This window comes from Anoplopoma fimbria, chromosome 6 (genome assembly GCF_027596085.1).
Source record: "Anoplopoma fimbria isolate UVic2021 breed Golden Eagle Sablefish chromosome 6, Afim_UVic_2022, whole genome shotgun sequence".
Classification (NCBI taxonomy): Eukaryota; Metazoa; Chordata; class Actinopteri; order Perciformes; family Anoplopomatidae; genus Anoplopoma; species Anoplopoma fimbria.
In genome coordinates, this window is record NC_072454.1 from 16,859,454 (window position 1) to 16,876,425 (window position 16,972).

Sequence of the window (16,972 nt, forward strand, 5' to 3'; positions counted from 1 at the left end):
AGTAGGTTTTATTTGTTTCTGAATCAAGTTTTACAGGCAAAGTACTTTTTGGGGCGCTTGAACTAATCCTGAATTAATTAACAAAGATTTCATCACCTCTTAATTGGTACTAATAAGTGCTACAGAGGCTTTGAGTTTTGAAGTAACCCTTTAAAAATGGGCTTTGGTCTCAATAAATCAGCAAGTGTTGTATGTGTTATCAACTCAAGAAACAAAATGTATATGTTTGCCTATATTTCTGGTAGATTTCCCTTAAATTCAGCAAATGTTTTTGTTCAGCAAAGCAGGATAAATTTTAATGTTTGTAAACCAAAATCCATTTAATCTGCTTATATTAAGCATAGCTTCATGGAAACAAAGCAGTAGGTAAAAACAATGTACAGTTGAAAAATATAAAAACATTGTTTATAGTGTAAATGAGAAAGTATTTGAGGTTTACAATGTAAATAGACAATGGCTTTGTACCGCAATGATCCCGTTGGAGATATTATGTTTCAGATTATTTTTAAAATGAAATGAAAAGGGGGATCTAATGTCAATATTCTGCTATGCAGACGATACACACTTTACCATAACATTAAAAACATGTCAAGGTCTCTCAAATTGCTGTTTTTGAGGCTAGCTACATGACAATAAAAACTTGAATGTGCTTTACTACACTGCGCTTTACGTTGTTGCTTAAATTGTCCAAACTCATCTAACTTGGTCGAAGTATCCTTTTCGTTTTCTGTGTCATTGTGATTCCACAACCCACCATGGGATTTAATTCACTGAAAAATGGGATGCAACCAGATTTCTGGCCCATTTATTTCATCATCATATATACAGTATCTGGCTATAGACTATCCTCCAGTGAGCATTTTTTTTAATTATAATCTACACGGTCGGTTCACAAAGTCAGGTCCAGGGACCTCCAGGGTTGCTTTAGATTAATGGAGGTCCCCACATAAATAAGGGACAGTTTGATTTGAAGTGTTCTTTGATTCCTTGGGAAGTAAAATTGGGTCAGTGGTCTAATTCAAATCTCATTAGCGTTTCTTGATAAGCTTTGCTTTATTTCTACAGAAATCACAGGAGCACCGGTTTAATCAAATAATGAACCTACCTCCCTAAACATGTTAAGCCCCACTCCAAAATACCAGATCTTCCAAAACACATCCCCAAAACCCAATCCCTTAAAATCCCAATAGACTTCCTATGCACGTTTGTTAGTTTTGTCTCTGTTCGTGATTAACATTCAGGCAGCTGTTTATGACCAAATGAGCTGTACTGGTGCAGCAGCTTTGAAATAGAAGGAAACAATAGTAAATGCAAACTAAACTAAACTTGATTTTCCAAAAACAACACATTGCTGCATCCTGTATGATCATGATATTAGGCATACTTGAATATGACAAGGAAACATTTTATTGGGGTTGTTTGGTGTTTTTATTTGTCATTTCAACATCGGTATTACAATTTCTGTATAGTGTGACGGTAGCTTAAAAACTCGAGCCCTCCTGGTCCCGTTTTGGAAGTAGAGAAGTAGAGAAGGAACATTTTTCACACATGGGTGAGGAATTACACCCATGTACATCTGAAGGAGAGGATTTGACTGCTGGGACTGTATAGGTGGTCTACGAATGTCGGGTTGAGAAACCCGAGAGATCCACACTCCGCTTTAGCCCTCTCACTCTGTTTCCATTCAGATCTCCCTGACATGAGGGCAGAAATCTCTGAAAAGATATTGGTGACACAACATCATTTCCTGAGTCATGGATCTGGTGATGGTTGTGAAAGTGCATTTACTCAGAAAGGGACCAACTTAAATCATACTCAGTTTAACCACTTGGTTAAACACAATTTTTTTTATATACTTCCACCTGTAAAGTTGGATAATGCATCTTTTTTTCACATTTAAATAGTATCTGCATGATCCAGTGATTCAGTAGAGCTATATCTTACTGAATCCCATATTCAAATCAACTATTATTTTATTTTTTTTATGTATTATCTACGTCATATGAAATACTGCTGATAGTTTTAGCATGCTTGTAATTTGACCATCACTTCTTGAAGCCTTCCATCAAGGATAACTTAGATGAATTTTAATTTGCTAAACAACAAACTGTTTATTAAAACTAGAGAATGGCACTCTGTTTTATCCCCCTTTAAGTAGGCACAGAGCTTTTTAGCACCATCCTGTCATAGTGCGAGCCTAAACATGCATTGTGTTAATTAGGTGAGAAAATGTATAAAGTCTTGTTAGAACTGGCATGAGATGCATATTATCTTGCCACATACTACAGTGTGGTTTTTTTTAATGTTTGAGCAACATTATTGAACTGAAAGCTTCTAAATTTAAATAGTTTCAAAGGAATATCTCACATAATTTTACTAAAAACTATAGTAACTTATAATAATTGGTGACCCATAGCATATTTTAACTCAAAATGGAATGACGTTTTTTTCATACTACTGTATTTTTAACTGTAAAGGTAGACTGCACAATATGTAAAACTGCTGTCAGCAAGATAACAGATCACACTTAGCTTGACTTCAACTGCATCATAGACCAAAACCAACAAGATACACCTGAAGAAAACTCACCTTTTTCCTTCATGGACCACCACTTTGGATGTGGGCCTCCACACCTGCAATATAAAATGGGAAACTTCAGACCAGTCCATCAGACCAGCTTCCCATATTTCCAGTTAGTCTTCTGTTCCACAAGCATACTCCTTATAGAGATTTGTATAGAAAACTGAATAAAATTCACAAAATAAAGACTGATACATTGTGCACAATTCCTCATTTGCTGTTAACTGCTGTATTGTCTCCACAGACAACTTCTATTGCCAAAGGAAGGGCATCATGCCGGAGATATTCATGTGTCACGGTGTTGCTGACAGCGGACCTTTAAGGGGTGAGCATCAGGTACAGTAAATTTCTAGAGAAGTGACTCCATGACCTCAGTTATTTGCAAGTAATCCGGCTCCAATTTGTTGGCAGCACACAAGGTAGTCTTCTTTCTGTTTGTAGACTCAATTGTACTAACGATGAAGCCGACCAGGATGCTGTAATACTGATATTTATCCACCTTTATTGACAGGTAGGAGGGGGAGCATGAGGTTGGTATTTTTTTATATACAGCTGAGCAGCTGTTGATTGCATCATACTTCAGTTGATGTAAGATGTAGGAATGAAGCATCAACTTTAAATTAGTGTATGTATTTTATCAGACCTTGCTGACGTATTGTTACTAAACCTGTTTTGGCTGTGGATGACCTCTATAGTATAGATTGCAAAGTAGCATGCATGTTATTAAAGTGTCGCACTCAAGGTCAGGATGACAATCTGAGTCTTGTTTTAAGTCCCGACTGGTTATGAAGTACAGAACAATCTTTGTCCTCCAAGCAGTATTTCATCACCTCTATATGTGCAACAGGAGATTTTATTGTGACATTATGACCTTTGGTGTCATCTTTTTGTGTGGTTTGCACTTAATTAAGCTGCATATCGGTGTGTTTTACAGCAGAGCACTTATAGGGAACACTAAACAAAAGTAATATGTTTAGAGTATACTGTAAGGTGTTTGAATATTAAGACATAGAGCGACTCAAAGAGCAGAGACAGCGTAAAGACAGGCATTATGGACAAAGTGAGACGATGCCAGTCAACAGGCACAAGAGCCCATTCAGCCCAGAAGATCAAGGTCAGTGTATGAGGACATCATGACATCCTCCCCCTCGTACAAGTAGCAACCACAGAATGACAGGAAGAGACAGATGTCTAATCCGCGAAATCTAACTAGTGGATGAAATGGTCTCCGTCTGTATAGTTAACAAGTCACCATGTGCATATACTAGTGTGTGTGTCCAATGGCTGTTTGTCTGTGTACAGAAATATGTAAACTGAGGAGTAATACATATCAAATCAAGATAATATCAAACAAAGAAGGGGTCTAATTTCTTATTTTTTGTGCACTTTTATATAAATAAATGCACAGCAAATCTATAAAGGTTCATGTAAATTGCTGTTGTTAACTATTGCAAATTGAATAGAAGAACTGAAGTAAAAAGCATATTGTAGAATGATATACAATCATTACATTCTTGTGATTTGCTCTAAGAGCCATTATGTCCTTATAAGGAATAATGTTTAAAGCGAGAAAAGATAATGGGACATCTATCAAAAAAAAAAATCTAAAAAGCCATGAAGGCAGGGTATTTCTCTAAGCCTAATAATCCCATTATGATCCCGATGAAAAAAAGCTCTCTGTCAAAGCAGGGAGCATTGACGCAAGCATGTCTTGACGTCAGTAGCTGCAGTGAATGAGGGATGGGAGGGGGAGAGCCAGAGAGCGAGGGAGAGAGAGAAAGAGAGAGAGGCGTGTTTGCCTTCAGAAAATACCACGAAATACCAGCGTCATTGGCATGAATGCAACTGTAGCTCTTTGCAAGAAACCCGCCGCGGATGTGCGCACATAGACGCACCAGCAACAACAACAACAACAACAACAACAACAACAACAACAAAAAACACACCCAGCTTTTTAATTTAAAAACTATTTGCCCTGACATCCAAATGACACATTTTGCAGAAACAGTATTAGGTGCTGCTCTGGAAATCTAAACCAGATGTAGTGAATGGAATATGATCCCCTGACCCGGGAGTTCATAAATAAATAAGCATATGAGAAAATGAAGAGAGGAGGAGTGTTACTAAACTGGTGGCAGGCACACACACATATGTGACTCTCCTGAAGGGGAAAATGAATTTGTGAAAGTAGAAGAAATGTGACAAGGTCTGTGCAGTTTTTTTTTATCCAAGTGGATATTTGACTGCACGCACAGTCCATTGTTGCGTGTTGAAAGAGGAGCGCAGGAGGGGGGGGACACTACCATCAAGCAGTTTGTAAAAGCCAGCCCGGTGGCGTCACTGCCTCCTCTATGGTGGCCTATACGCTCAACACATCCACTCTCCTGCTGCATGTATTCACAGCGTTATTCTCAAGTTGCTCTGTGGCCTCACTGATGTGAAAGCACCAACACCAACACAATGCGTGTTAGCTCGACTGATGTTACTCTGGCACATGGATTAGGAGGTTTTGCCAAAGAAACGCAGACAAACAGAGTGTTTTCTACTCTACTCTGGACTGATGGTGTTGTACAAGAGAAGGGAGTCTGCTGTACAGCGTGCACCCCCACTTTTGTAGTGTCTCCAATTTCTTTTCGCTGGGAAGGAATCCTCTCATTCGTCACAGATGTTGCCCAGAGAGTCTTTTTTTCTTTTTTTCTACCAGCAACTTAGTGCGCAGCTGAAATGCTGCCAAAGGGAGACGCGCTCTGGCGTGCTTCAGACACGTCCAGATAATCTCCGTTTACATTGGCCTACACGCTGCGAGATACCCAAGCGTTCCCGTCGTGCCGGCTGTGCGTCATCTACGGCTGATTAGACTGGCAGTCTGACGTCGCCGAGCACCATTCAAACTAAACACCTCATACAACGTTGAGAATCTAAATTGACATTCATAAAGACAGGAGACGTCCGAAATGACGAACACCACCACCTCGCAACCCACCTTAAGACGCGGATCAACAAGTTGCCTCCAGTGCGTAACTTCCATCTGAGCAGAGTCCGAGCATCAAACCCTGCGAGACACGGGGTCGACAGATCACCTCATCTGCAAGTATTTCTCATATGTCAAGACATCTAAGCTCCAGACTGTCCCTGCAGACACTGACCGGCTCCATGCCTCGATGCGTCTCCAGGTGCTCGGCTGGCCACCACATGGTAACTTTGCGCACACAGCACGCTGAAAAGAGGACATAATGAGAAGGCATCTGAATGAATGGGACTGAGATTTATTCGCATTTCTCTTTTCGCTTCCCCCCCCAGACTGTTGTTTGTGTTGTATATCCTGCCGGTTGAAGGTGTCTCACGTTATCAGCAGATATCGATTCAGCGGTGGATAGATCCATCACTCGGACAGGGAGCAGCAAATGTCGAAGAAACGGAAAAGTCCTGACGATCAGGACTTTGAGGAATCCCCGCCAGCAGGATGCAGCGACCAAGGTAGGAGTCATGGTCAGAAACGAGTGAAAGTTGAGCTGTTGCAAGAGTGCAGGCATGTGATGTCTTCAGGGTCTGCTTGATGAAACTACGGAGCATTTCTTGGTTGGAACTACAGGTTTATTACAAAGTCAAAGGCACCAGGACTTTGTCAAATCCTCATCATTCACAGCCACTATAGCTGCTGTATAAACTCCATACAGTATTCAACCTGGCTGTACAGAGACATGACTTTGTTGCCCTGCCATCACCTCGCCACTAAAATAAGTCTTTTATCCCCAGAAAACAATCTTGTGTGTTGCTGCGGATTACTTTTTTATAATCTTTCATCAATCCTTAGTGGAGTCACATTGTGTTTCATCAGGTTTGGTTGCAGCTACAGAAGGAATAAAAGGCAACTGTGGCATCAGAGTTGTTGCCACAGTATCACTCAGGCAAAGAACGACCTGTTGATTCTGAAACTGCATTATATGAATGGTGGTTTACCTAGATTATTATTTCCAGTTCAGTTGTAAACGTGGGGTTGATTATTTGTGTTGCAGTGTGTGAGTTCTGAGGGACAATAACAGCCAGATCTAACCATCATCGTGTCCCTGGTGAGTGCACCCAGGGGTCCGGCTTCCTAGCACGCTCTTCTACGTGTACAGAGAAAATAATAATAAACTGTTGTGGATACAAATAGCAACCAGTAGCACAGACCACGTACTCCATGAACATTTCCATTGGTAAATTAAACAAAATAAAACAACAATTTTACTTTCTTTTAATAATAGGAGTCTAACGTATATCGCACTTCATACAGAAGCTCTAGTCCATCAATAGGCCTGTTCAGTAATCCATAGTAACAAGTCACTACCTTCTGATCCTGCATTGAGTAGAAGACGGTTATTTTCCACTGCTGCTTACTTACTTACTGCTCTCTGCAATTAACAGCAGACACAAAAAAAGTCTCTACACACTTAATGTACTTAATCGTGTCATGGGGATGATCCCATTGATTTAGTGAAAAATATAAATCAGGTGGTAAACATAAGCCAGTACAAACAAAATCCAGTCCCGTTCTTAGGTTATGTCTTACTTCCCCAAAGTGCTTGTGATCTGTGCCCCGTGTCATTGAAAACATTGGTTGAGCACATCCTTTACTTTCAAATTCAAGCATTCCCCGTTTACAAGAGGTGCCTTTTGAAATGCTTTGATGGGCAGTGTGGCTGCTATTATGCTGGCAAACACATGACATGAGTTGTAAGTTCAAGGCCAAGAACAGCATCACCTTGAAGCAGAGAGTAGTGCCTACCTGCATGAATAGTGCTGTAGCAACGGAAACGGCTTGTGCGTGTGTTAGACGCGTTTAACACACATTTGCATCACATTATTCAAGTTTAAAGCCGTGTTGGTCTTGTTTAGATTTGGGAAATACTTAATTAAGCATGTACAAATCCTTTCATCTCAGCTTGTCTTTTACTTTTAATCTCTTTTAAAGAAGATCTGTTCACCCACTTTCCCAAAAAAATAACGGTGAATGGGATTTAGTCTGTTGTGCTAAAAGCATTGAACAAAAGCTTTCATCAGAACTAGTTCTTTAGTACAAAGAAGGTTAAATTAAAAACTGTAGCAGTGAGGTCTGTGGATTATCCTAAAAAACATTTATTATGGAAAGAGATATTGCAGTTGATTTTTAAATTACATTTTTCAACGCTGTGAGCATCCCAAATAGAATTTTGTCCACCTCCATTTGAGTGAATTGACCCTTTAAGAGTTCACTATGAACTCAAAGATGCACCGCAAGCAATAAAGTAAATATTATGGCTTCCTCTGGCCCACACACTTGTTTGTTTGCACTGAAGACGTGACCTGTTTGCATCGCAGTCTTTGGCTCTGTATCTTTTTGGATCCATGCCCAAATGAGAGTTTCCCTTGGCTAACACGGAAGGAGAGCCGGGCGCTTCCTTCTCCGACTGTGACTGGCATCTGTGACTACTTAGGGGGTTCACACCCACTGAACCCCTCCTGCTCAAGATTCTGCATGCTTTGATGCAGGATGGCAGCACTGCATTGTACACAGTACACTGTCATAGCGAATGTAGATTTTGAGCAGAACACTCAACCTTTCATACAAACTAAGTAGTAAATTGTGAAGAATGGAGAACTTTTTAATAAAAAAATCAGGCAGTCGTTGCATAATCATTACCATTATCATTACCTCTTAAAATTATATTTAAATTCAACTTGAACACTTTTGTGATACAATCTTTTGACCAAACTAATTTGCTGCTGGTACAAAAAGCAGACAAATATAATAAAGCTGTGATATATTTTTGCATCATGAACTGAAAACTAGCACCGGTCACTATGGTGCTGCTTCTGTCGCTGCTTCTGTCGCTACTCCATTCACTGCCTCTGAGGGCTCACGCTCCTTTTTTCTCATGGAGATCGTTTTTGTTTGCTCAGATATCCCCGGTGAGGCCAGGAGGGGAGACATAGAAACAGGAGCATTGAGATTCATATCAGGGCCACAAAGCTTTTTTTTGTCTTGCCTCTTGGCTTGCAGCATGGACCTGTCCATTACCGGGGCCGCTCCTGGGTGCCCCCTCCAGGCCCCTGACCACCAACCACCACCACAGCTGGTCAGCAGGCCTTCAGCTGTGCAAATGACCAGCTCTCTTCTATTATAGGAAGATACCCGTGCAAGGCTTGGCATGAACCTTGATGTCTGAATACATTGCTAATTGTAGTATTTTTTTTTGTTGTTGCTCCTGGGGAATGGCAATGTGAGATAATAGAGCTGTAACGAGCATTAAGTAATATAGAATGTACATAGAATATGGACTGGACGCTCTGCCTCTATGCACACCATTACACCTCAAATATTACAAATATTGGGGATTTCCAGTAGTTTTTTTTTTTATAAAGCCGTCCTACAAATAATAATATGATGCGCGGTAACTTATGTATTTGTTCTGAACTAAACTGCCTGACTAATTAAATGCAGAGAATGGATAAAGCAAGGGAAATGGCTTATTTTCACGATTTGATTAAATTCTACCTTATGCTTGCGTTGAGACATGGCAATTTTGGGTTGTTGTTGAACACTGTGGATGATATTGTCAGATTCTTAAAGGTATTTTGTTTTGGGCCATGGTGATGCCAGTTCACTGCAAAAGACCACCTGCAGGTTCACAACCAGAGTACATATCACAGAGAGTCCACCTCTGCCAAGACCAACTTATCTGGTTATAACATGAACCGCTGTATGTTATAACAATAAGTTATCAGGTTTAACTTTACGTTACAATAAGATAATTATTATATCAGAAAAAGACATGAATGAAAAGAAAAGAACTCTGAAGAGAGCCCTGAATCGAACCTTAACTTTAAAGTTGTGGGTTGATAACTCAGACAAAAAGACGCTAAACCTCTTCATAGAGCTGCGAGAGACACCTTTCACATTAAAGACAGACATTTCATCCATTATAAATATAAAAAAATGATCTGAGCATGATACAAGTTTTACCAAAACCCACAAAAGTCCATGTGTTGCTTTAAAATCTTGAAACTTTATATATTGCTCTATTGATCTGGGTCAATAAAACCTTTTAAAAAGGAAGTTTATATGATGGGTAGGCGGATAACAATTTAACTGTGTAATCTTTGTTTTCCTCTAACAGATCCTTTAAAACAAATAGTTGCCATACCTCTTCTCCATTGTAACAATAGTAGTGCTCCCACATTATTGACAGTACATCAGGAACAACATTAGAAAATGGCCTCGGCTCACAGGAACAAAAAGGCCCTGTTCCTGTGAGACAGAAGATCAGCGTGGTTGTGGCCAGTTAGAATTTCTCTTTCTCTTTGAATTCAGAGTGTTGAGAGAATAGTTCCAGATCTTGTGGATTGGTTTGTCCTCATGGATTAAACTGAGGAACAGCTCGACGTCATACACTGTCCAGGCTTTCCAGCAGTGTACCATGTGTGTCTCTTTAGCTTGGCTCTGTGCCCACGATGCTGAAAGTGCAGCAGGGCTGTACGCCACCATCGTGACGCCACAGAGCACTTAGTGTACAAACCGCACGCAAACTCACACACATTCAAAACGCTCACACATCCTCATGAATATTCTTATCCATGTTCTTCTCTGAAATATGAGGGCCGTAGCTGCAGAAGGTTGGGAACAAGCTCAATTTGTGCAAGAATACCACTTAGTGGCCATAATGTGTATTGCAGGTCACAGTAGTGCACACAAAGATTTGCATTAGGATAGAATCAAAACGTCTAAAATTGTATACATTTTTTACATTAATATGAAGTGTTGACCTTTGCCCTCTGTTATTTGACAGCAGTTAATAGATGTCTACATCATTGTCCTCAGACAGTTGGACACTAGGTGGAGCTAAAGAATTAAGATGACATGGAGGGAGCGGTGTCAGAACAATTCACCACGGAGCAGAACACCAGTAACATTGGATTAACATATTTATTTTCTTTCAAATTATTATAATTATTTACAGACTTAGTAATCACTGCTGAAAGGTTCCACAAAATAGACTAATATTATCCTTTATTGTCAAAAGAGGTTTTACTGGCACAGTTTTTATGTCAACTAGAAGAAGGCTGAATAATGAAAAATAAAATCTATCCTATAAATATTTTATCAATAGAGTAATTGTTGTACATACACTGATGTTATTGGGTTTCCAATTTGTTGGCAGTGTTGTACAACTTTAAATCTTTTTGTTACAAGTTTGTATTCTAAATCAGAAAAACAATGATGTAGATTCAAATCGACTCGTGAGTAAGGGCTAGACAAGGCTAGAGTGTGTGTGTGTGTGTGTGTGTGTATGTGTGTGTGCGTGCTTAAGTGTGTTAAGTTCATGAATGGATTGTGTCCATATGTTATCAGTAAACAGGCAGACCTGAAGTCTGGCTACTCGGCCGTCTTGGCCTGTTCTGAAGTCTGCTGTGCAGAGAGATTGACAGGCCTGTACGTCAGCACCCATATTTCTCACCTATGATCACACTAACTTTGTTTGGCTTCTGATGAGGGCTGCAGGCAGCCAGCTACCGCTCGTCCCCCCAGCCACTCCCCAGATTCTTATTGCTTAATACGGACCTCTCTTTCTTTCTCTCTTTTAGAAGCATTTTTTTTCTAAGGCAATACATTTATTTATGTCATTCAAATTTACAATAATTAAATTAAAGTTCATACTTGCGTCAGTCACCGTGCCTTTTTTCCCAACTAGCTTCTGTTAACACTGAATAAAACTGAACAAAAATAACAATTCAAGCATTTGATCATTATTTTTACATGGGCATCACGATGTTCTTGCATTTTGTATGACAATGCAATTAGGGTGATAATTCTCTTTTTTCCTGATGACAAAAAGGCACATCAGGCAGGTTGTGACTAAATTAAACAGGGTGAATAAAAATTATAAAATGTAAAAAATAATTTATATATGTTGTGAGCTGTGTTGTTGTTTTAAAGATAATTTCCTCTTGGTGTGTCCGTGTATATTGCTTGTACAAGGAGTCAGTCAGCAGCTTGTCACTGTATACACACCGTACAGCGTCACACAAGAAATATACACTGACAGGCTGTGTGACATCACTCAGCTGTAAGTAATGACCCGATCTGTGTATTTGGTGGTTAAAAGGCTTACGCTCGACCAGGACGTTGTTGGCTTCTAGGCTAAGAAATCAACATACATGTGGCAGCATCAGATAGCACTGAGGGAAGGTGTTTGCCTTTTGTAAAGCCAGTAGAAATCATCGTGTGTGTGTGTGTGTGTGAGTGAGTGTGTGTGTGTGTGTGTGTGTGTGAGGGAGAGAGAGCAGAGAGCTGGCTTCATGTAGCGGGTGAGAAGTATTAAGATCCTTTACTTAAGTAAAAGTAGTAATAGCGCAGTTTAAATATATTCCGTTATAAGTAAAAAATCTGGCATTTAATCTTGATTAAGTAGAAGTGCATAAGTATTAGCATCAAGATATGATTAAAATGCCAAAAAAAAAGCTAATTATATATAATATACACATTAAATATAATATACAGATAATAATTAGTGATGCATTAATATGTGTGACTAATGTTGCAGCTGGTAAAGGTGGTGTAATTTCAACATTTAAACTTCTTGGGAGCTAAACACGATTTAATATAGATTATATCTAAATCTGCAAAGTAACATGCAGTAAATAAATGTTGTGGAGTGAAAATACATTTCCCGCAAAACTGTAGTGTAGCAGAAGTCTAAAGTAGTATTAACTGGAAATGCCCTTGTAAAGGACCTCAGAATAGTACTCATGTACAGCACTTGGGTGAGTGTCTTAAGCTACATCCTACAACTGGTTTGATGGGGAGCTGATGAGGTCATGGCTCATGTCTCCTGCTTGCGTCATCACCTATACGATGTGACTCCTGCCAGCAGAGCTTCAGCTGCTGCTCTCACTGTTCCAGCATCAGAGGCAACAAAAAAACTAAATCTGAATAATGCTTTGGCTGTTATGTTGATAAAAATCATCACGCCAGCCAGCAGACCTGCTGTGGATACAACATTTTAATGATGAAGAAAATGGATCATAAGCTAAAACAATAGCATTCATATTTGTTCCTTCTCATTTCAGTTTAGGACAATATTTGCAGCTGTCTGTGTGTTTTATATACATGAGTGAGCTCCACACGTCATCACACGTGCCCGCTCTCATGTGCACATCTGAGGAGACACATTTGACCCCCTGTTATGCATGTTTTACAAGATTGCACAGTGAAGCGTTTCACATGGCTGAGTGATGTCAGCAAAGCGTATGAGCACTGTTTGTTTTGTTGTTGTATTTTAGTTCCCTAAGCACAGACATCTGACCACATTCTCATCATCATAATCATTCTCTAGAATTACGGAAGTGATCATCTAGGTCAGAATTTTTGCAAACTGCCTGCTAATGTAAATAACCAGGATTTGAATGTGAGAGATGCATGAGAGTGTGTGTGTAAATATTGTGTATAAGAGAGAAAAAAAATGGAAATATATGGTTTTATAAATTTATTTCTGAATTTGTGAAGGCTTTTTTAAAACTGCACTTTATTTTTTTAGGATTTTATACCAAAAAAAAAAGAAAAGAGCAAAATCCCTAATTAATCAGTTCATGTTTAAGTACACTGCAGAGCTAATCCTTAGAAATACTATTTAATGCTATAACAGTATAGCATAAATAGAACATATAATATAATTCTGGACTGGTTGCTTGATTAGCAATGCATCCTTTGATACTGATGTAAGAAAGCCATTTGGTTACTCTGGAAATATCGGCAGTGGCAACGGCAATCTTGCCGTATGCTGAATTTACTTTACATAAACATTAGCTTGATGGAGAACAACTTGATGTTAGATTAACGTATGTGATACTGTCACTTTGTGAGAAAATGTAAAAAGCTTCCTTCCTTTTCAGCACTGTATTGTTTTGAAGGGGAATAAAATACACTTCTGCTGGTGCATTTTAAATGTCCTAGAATGGTGCAGTACACTGTATGTGTTTAATGCACATGAATTACATCTTACCTTGTGTGTGTGTGTGTGTGACAAACGCTCAGGCAGGCATAATTTGTGCCAGCTCTGTGACGTAGACGACATGAGGCCGAGGTGGGTGCTCTGAGTGGCAGTAACAGCATCTCCTGCTCGAGCCGGCCCCATCTCTGACTTCATTGGCTCCAGCTCTGACGCACATACACGCACCACCACCATCCTCCCTCCCTCCCTGTACATTTCTTTCATCACATTTTCTTTTTTTTTACACCCATTTAAACGTTTTTTTTTTTGTTTGATTCATGTGCTTTCTGCAGTTCCCTCCACTGCAGCGCTCCACTCTGCTCCACATTACAAATCTGCACCACCTGTCCGTTGACCGTGCTTTCTTCGTTTTCTCTCATGCATTGATAGAAACCTTATCAACATGTCTTTCAATTCTCGCCATATTACCCACGCTAATCCTATTTCCTTTTGAATTTAATTGTGCAGTGAAGGTCTAAATCACGGTGAGCCACTGAGAGCTTAAGAGGTGTTATATGGCCACATTAAATTAGTCAGCATGTGGCACAAGAGCAGGCGACGGCTTCCACTGTTTCAGTCAACTGCTGCATTTAAACTGTTAAAATGTGCAATGAAATATGTTCATCATGGATAACGTCATTATATTTAGTCCACCAACTGCACAGTGTAGTTGCACAGCGTATTTTTGTTAAACACAATAATGTAGTGAACAAGCTTTAAATAAACAGACTTTTGGAGCACCTTTTGTTCATTTGGCCAGGAAAAAACCCCCATCAAATCAATCCTTCTTGGTCTCATTTACAGTAAATATATTGACACATTTACAAATAAACAAAAATAGGTAAATTAAGAGATAATTTAAAAGCATATAATCTAATTTCGAAGGGAATTTGGGAAGGGAAACTGAAAAACACATTTTACATTTTGTATCAGTCTCTCCTTAATAAGAAGAAACCCCCTTAGCTGTAATTACTCAAAGGTCATAGCAAGTTTCGGTCTAAAGATGTGTGCTTTAATACTGTACAAGCCATTTAGAATGATACCATTTAGCCTCAGTTAAAGCAAAGTTGTCCACGTTGTCTGCTAACAGTGTATAAATACACCATAATGGAAGCAACAGGACTATGTTTTGATAAAATCAATAGTTATTTAATCAGATCCATCCATAAAAAGTTAGGCCCATCATCCTCCTCAGGTTCCCTGAACATGCTGTTACTGTCAGGGAGTCCATAAAAGGAAACTTTACCAGATCAGCCTGTTTCCTGTTGACAAGCCAGTGCTGCACCTCTTCTGGAGGGACATGCAGGAAACTGAAGAGCCAAGTTTTATTAGTGAACACTTGCCCTTGGGCCCTTGGGGACACAAAATGTAATCTGTGCTGTGTAAATTACACAGTGCGTTCACTGATGAGACAATTCTGACCCAAAATCATCTTTAACAGTTCTATTGCACTGGGCTCTTAATTTCCTGTCTCTATGTTTAAGGAAGTCCTCAAAGATACAGCTGAGTCAGTACATGTGACAGGCCACATATATTTCCACTGAGAAGATGCTCATGTCTCAAGCTCAGATGGATTCCTACCAGCTACCAAACTCAAAGAAACCACTACAGAATGGGTTATTTTGGCCAATTTCTGAAGCACTGTAAAAAGGTTGAGCATCACTTATAAATGCCTTTGTCTTAAACGTGTACATTTGGATCTCATTGAGAGCTTGGATCCAGATTTGACTTAATTGCAACAAGGAGGAAACCATCAAAGAATCTGTTGGGCAATCGAAACATTCCAAGTATCATCTGGTTTAACCCAACAATTGAACCACACTTTAGAGGGCCATAAGAAACACAGGTTAAGTCAACTGAGACCAACCTTTATTTTCTCTACTCACCTTCCTCTCTCTTCTTGTATATTCACAGTGGACCCACTTGATCCCATTGACCAGGCAATAAAGATCATGGTCGTGGTTCTGATAATCCAACACCCTCTGTGTGGACTTTGTTGCATTGTGGTGACATTACAACAATTCATGTAATACACCCAGGCCGGCTGAGTGAGGAATAAGCTCATGTAGTGCAGAGAAAAGCTTCTCCTCTATTGCATTCATGCCTTCTCGTATTCTCCCTTTTGGTCTTTGTTGCCATTTTTGCGAGAAACAGCAGCAACAAGCTGCAACAAGCTACTACAAGCTAATGACAGAATAATTTAAGAGCACTGGCAGCATAAAAATAGTGAGCGCTAAATAGATGTGACAAGTGTGAATAAGTGAAGTAGGACAAGATGCACTTTTTTCTGCTCACCACATTTCATGCACATAAACAGTACATACACAAGTAGCACAGCACAAGTTATGTCTGGTATTTATGTTTGTTGGTTATTATTGTTTGATATAATTTATTTATGTCACAGCAATGTAATGATGATGCTGATCAATTTTTTAAAATAAATAGGTTAATTGCTGCAACTATAAGGCCAATTGTATTTTCTTAATAAGAGCGATCATGAAATGAGAAATTAAAATTTTTAGAATTTTTGGATAATCTCATGTGGAAAATGTATTTACTTTGGAGTAAAAATGAAGATGAAATAAAAGATTAACACTAATGAAACTGAAATTAAGTATGTTCAATAGATGACCCCAGTGTGTTTTGCAACATTAACTAATTTGTGTACTTTCATTTATGATGAGTTTATTCAAAATGTAACTATATTAAATGTATACATCCCATGTGAAACACACACCTAAATATACATGCACCTTTAATGTAGTGACCCCCTTCATCACTAACATTGCCTTAAATTATCCAAAGGGCTTTTTATCTGTGCAGACCAAGATTAATTAGACACAAGCATTTTTTATTTGATTTGTGTAGAATCTTTTATTTTTAAAAGCACACATCGAAGACCACAGTAGCACATACTGTATGTGGTTACAGACAAAAAACAATAAACTATGTTACATAATGTGACAGAGTCAATCTCAGAAAAGGTGCAAGGAAGAGAACGAGAGAAAACAATGAGATTAATGGCTCTGATGTCCTAATGATGTCTCGGAAGAAAAAAAGGTTCAGAACATTGAGTGGTAAACAAAGATGTCATCTTCTCTCTTGGGACTGTGAGGACGTTTGAGGGAGCAACAAACCTTTCCTCTGGGTAGGTCTAATATACAACAATCTAACAGCAGTTATTCAAAATGGCAACTATTAAGACAACAGAGGGCAGGCAATGATGTGCGGTGAGTTGTGTTTCCATTAACCTAAATTATGCACCTATCTCACATTTGTCCTAATGGATCACAGTGCAATGACGTCCATTGACGTCACATTTCAGATGATCCGCATTGCAGTCGCATGCAAATGTGTGCATGCCAGGCTTTGTGTAAATGTGG